Source organism: Danio aesculapii, chromosome 14 (assembly GCF_903798145.1).
Source record: "Danio aesculapii chromosome 14, fDanAes4.1, whole genome shotgun sequence".
Lineage (NCBI taxonomy): Eukaryota > Metazoa > Chordata > Actinopteri > Cypriniformes > Danionidae > Danio > Danio aesculapii.
Genome location: NC_079448.1, coordinates 46357285 through 46362284, shown reverse-complemented (window position 1 = coordinate 46362284; position 5000 = coordinate 46357285). Strand labels below are relative to the sequence as shown.

The 5000-nt window shown below is 37.4% G+C and overlaps 1 protein-coding gene across 1 annotated transcript in view; it reads right to left on the bottom strand.

Moving 5' to 3' along the window:
* The window catches only part of lingo2 (leucine rich repeat and Ig domain containing 2), a 593792-nt gene that overhangs the window by 311219 nt on the left and 277573 nt on the right, over positions 1–5000 (bottom strand). The window contains exon 4 of the mRNA XM_056471884.1: positions 1841–1924. The gene's annotated coding sequence lies outside the window, so the exon portion shown is untranslated. The remainder of the gene's footprint in view (positions 1–1840; positions 1925–5000) is intronic.

Genomic DNA, 5000 nt, shown 5'->3' with positions numbered 1-5000 from the left:
TAATAAAATTAGCTAATATTCCAGTAGTTAAGAATGAGAACTGCTACTTAAACTAGTGTTACCAATTTTTTCTCTCATAATAAAGGGATGTAGAATAAGATCATACTTTATAAGTACTAATAAACAGTCAATATCTTAATAATATCGGCTAATAATCCAGTAGTTAAGTATGAGAACTGCTACTTAAACTAAAGTGTAATTAGTTTTTCTTACATTAAAGAGATGTAGAATAGGATCATACTTTTTAAGTACTAATAAACAGCCAAAATCTTAATAAAATTAGCTAATATTCCAGTAGTTAAGAATGAGAACTGCTACTTAAACTAGTGTTACCAATTTTTTTTCTCATAATAAAGGGATGTAGAATAAGATGGCACTTTATAAGTACTATTAAACAGCCAATATCTTAATAATATCGACTAATAATCCAGTAGTTAAGTATGAGAACTGCTACTTAAACTAAAGTGTAATCAGTTTTTCTTACATTAAAGAGATGTAGAATAGGATCATACTTTATAAGTACTAACAAACAGTCAATATCCTAATAATATTAGCTAATAATGCAGTAGTTAATAGCAAGAATTGCTACTTTAACTAAAGTGTTACCAGTTTTTCTTATAATAAAAGGATGTAGAATACGATCATACTTTATAAATATTAATGAACAGCCAAAATCTTAAGAATTAATAGGAAATAATCGAGAAGTTTATAATGAGAATTGGTACTTAAAGTGTTAACTTTTTTTTTCTTACAGTTCCTTTTTTAAATATTTCCCATATGATGTTTAACAGAGCAAGGAAATTTTCACAGTATGTCTGATAATATTTTTTCTTCTGGAGAAAGTCTTGTTTGTTTTATTTTGGCTAGAACAAAAGCAGTTTTTATTTTTTATGAACCATTTTAAGGTCAAAATTATTAGCCCCTTTAAGCATTTTTTTTTCGACTGTTTACAGAACAAACCATCGTTATACAATAACTTGCCTAATTACCCTAACCTGCCTAGTTAACCTACTTATGCCTTTAAATGTCACTTTAAGCTGTATAGAAGTGTCTTGAGTTATTAGAAATGAGATATTAAAACTATGACGTTTAGAAATGTGTTGAAAAAAATCTCTCTGTTAAACAGAAATTGGGGGAAAATAAACAGGGGGGCTAATAATTCTGAAGTCAACTGTATATTAAAATCTACCTGTAATGACTTTTATTAAAATCCAATGCATTCATTCTCTCTTTCCGTCTTTCCAATCCAACACCCTATAAGGAGGTGTGTGCCATTCAATTCACATTCATACAAATGAACTAAGTGAGCCGATTCCTCAGTTATGAATTTCGCACAGCCCTGCTTGTGTGATAATCAATAACTTTGTTCCTAGAATCCGTCCATTATTACAGCACCTTGGCGAACCCATTACAGAGACCTAATGCATCTTGAGGGACTCCGGCCCTCCTACAGATGGCAAGCGCTTTGATGCATGATTCTTCACTTCCACTGTACCAGCATTATTACACCGCTGCTCAATCAACCCCCTGCTTTCCTCGACTTTCGGAAAAATAAATCTACATCAACTCTGTGTCATACAGTAATGAGTGTGCGTGCGTCTGTATATTTATGCATGCGTGTGAAGGGGTTAGACGGCGACTATACATCTCTAAACCGCCGTCTGCGGAGACCTTAAAAGCTCGGTGAAATGGAAATGTGGTTAAATATAGATTGATTAGTTTGTTTGTTGCTGTGGATTGATGCTTTCAGAATGCGTTTTGCATATTGCTCTCATTTTTTCTGTCTTAGACAATATGGCGTGCGACCATCAAATATGAAGGAAATCCGACAGGTGCTTACCACATGGAGAAGAGATCTTCCCCTTGGCCATGTTGTTTTTTCGTTCGACTAAAGAGCCTTCTTGTTAGGGTCTGGCTTTTAAATCTGGAAGAAAGCACAAAACAAATGAATTAAATATCAGAGATGAAACACAGGGAGCTAAAATGCGGCATAATTAGGAAGGAGATGAAACAAACATGCAATCAATAGTTTAGCGAAGAAGCCAAACAGAACACCCTTATGGACGTGAAAACCAACATACTATGTTATTACCGCAAGCTCTGTGTTTCACGGCTTTACCAGTAATCTCTAGGGCTCGGGTTTCATGTGCTTCCAGCACAAGTCTGGGCCGAAGCCACAATTAAACTTTTGCACAATCAATATCATGTAATATGTACAACATGAAAAAAATGAAGCTCTGCCTTTTTTCCCCTCGCTCTCCATCCTCTTATGTACTACACAGAGTGCTTTTCTATGACAACAGGCACTAGGTCTTATTCACTAAACATGTGTAAACATGTTTATGAGAAATGTGAGAATAAGTCAGGATTCATCAAATACTTTCGTTATAATTGTATTCTAAATGCACAGAGAACAAATTCAAGAACAACTTATAGCACGCATACACAATAATCATGTATGCCCAAGGCTTTAAAAAGCATCTTTATTTATTTATTTACGCATTCATTCATTAATTTTCCTTCGGTTTAGTCTCTTTATTTATCAGGGGTCACTGGAATGAACAGTGGAATGAACCGTAAAACTTATTCAGCATATGTTTTACGCAGCGGATGCCCTTCTAGCCACAACCCAGTACTGGCAAATACACTACGGCCAATTAAGCGTATTCAATTCACCTATAGTTTTGTTTAGAGGCCCCCAAACAGTAGGGGGGGGGGGGGGGGGGGGTAGGGTTGAGGGTGTTGTAATAGCGGAGGAAAGTGATGGAAGAAAGGGGTGGGTAGGTGAAGTGTGCTATGGTCTAACGGCTAAGTAAAGAGAGTAGTGGGGGGTGTGAGAAGGGGTTAGTGGTTTGGATCTGGGGTGAGTTATTTAGGGGCCCCCTAATAGTAACTCCAGGGGCCCCTACAGTTATGTGGGCCCATAGAATCGTTTGAAGAATCGGCTTTGTTCGTAGTTGTTTAGGTGCCCCCTAATAGTAACTTCGAGGGACCCTACAGTGCCATGGCCATGGACCATAGAATCATTCGAACCCCCTACACTCTCAGAAATAAAGGTACGCAAGCTGTCACTGGGGTGGCACCTTTTCAAAAGATACAAATTTGTACCCAAATGTTCCATATTAATACCTCAAGGGTACATATTGGTACTTAAAAAGTACAAAAGTGTTCACTCATAAAATTTTTAGCTACTAATATATATGTTTGAGGTACACAATTATTAAATCCAGCCTTCATTTTACACACTAATTGCAGCCATATGTACTCGCGAGCATATATTGAGAATTTTATATAAATTCTCAAAAACAGCCCTGGGCATATTTTCCCATTGAGCCTGTGTTGGAGTTATTAGTCAACGAGAGCCATTGTTTTTATTATTTTAAACCTGTGAATCTCCCAGCGAGGATTCAGAATATCCATATACCGGTCCACCCGTGCTCCTCCTCTTCTCCTTGTGGAAATCAGTTCATTCTGACAGTATTTCTCTTTTTCTTTTACTGTCTGAAAAGACACTAATGAGTCTCTCCATACTGGCTTGGCGGAAGACAGAGGCGAGGTGATTATGCAAACACCAGGACCTGAATTGCTAATGAAAGCTGGGGAATTTGTAGAAGACGACTGTGCAGTAAAGAAAAAAAAAAAAAAAAAAAAAAGAGCAGAAAGTTTGTTTCTGAACCTTCTTGTAAAATCAGTCCTGACACTCAGTGCTATTAGTAGCCCATTAAGCAGTTCAAGGACAATAGCTGTCCTCCTGTTTGATCATTTATCCTGCGGATCTCGTTGTTATGCTCGAAGCCTAAGATCAAGATGAGCATAGAATATCAATGGCCTTGCTAAGAAAAAAAAAAGGTAATTAGAAATTATGATTATGGGGCAGATTATCAAGTATTCCAGACTTATTTAAGCACAATCTCTTGCACGATACTCTGATGCACGATGTTGGAAAAATCTGACATTGTGATATTTTATTTTGCCACAATATATATTCCCCTCGCAGCAAGAAGGTCGCTGGTTCGAGCTTCGGCTGGGTGAGTTGGCGTTTCTGTGTGGAGTTTGCATGTTCTCCCCGTGTTGACGTAAGTTTCCTCCGGGTGCTCCGGTTTCCCCCACAGTCCAAACACATGCTGTCTAGGTGAACTGGGTAAGCTAAATTGTCCGTAGTGTATGTGTGTGAATGAGTGTGTATGGATGTTTCCCAGTGATGGGTTGCAGCTGGAAAGGCATCCGCTACATAAAACATATGCTGAATAAGTTGGCGGTTCATTCTGTTGTGGCTACCCCAGATTAAAAAAGGAACTAAGCCGAAAAGAAATCGAATGAATGACAATTTACCACAGACGTCATAAAACAGTAAATTAACTCACCTAACAGCAAAACAACATTAAAACTGTGTAAATAAACACAGAAATATTTATAACTACTTAATTAAAATGAGCTGAATGAACACAATTCTTCAGGGTTTTTAGGACAATGCAGTTGTTTTTAGGGGTGTAACGCATGCGACCCTTGGATTAATACTTTTTTTTGAATTCGTAGGTTAATCCAACATTTATTTATTTATTTTTAAGGGGTTTTCACCTTTATTGACAGGACAGTGGAGATTTACAGACAGGAATGTGTGGGGAGCAGAGATAGGGGAAGGATCGGCAAGGACCTCGAGCCGGGAATCGAACTCGGGTCATCGCAAGCACCTGGGTGCTATATGTCAACGACCTAACCACTAGGCTATCGGCGCAGACAATCCAACATTTATAACAATTCGCCTCCCCCACCATTCAAATCACATGTATGAAAGCATTTTGGCTTTATTGTAAAACATAATGATGATGATGAAAAAAAAAGTTGATGTGGGACCTAAATGCTTTCTTAGGTTATTAATTAAAGGTGTTTTCTGTCACTGCTTGTTTAGCCTGCATTAATGAATTCAGTTTAAGCTGCACAGTTAAACATTTAAAGATTGGAATTTCAATTCAAACCCGCACAACATGAATGATGATAAT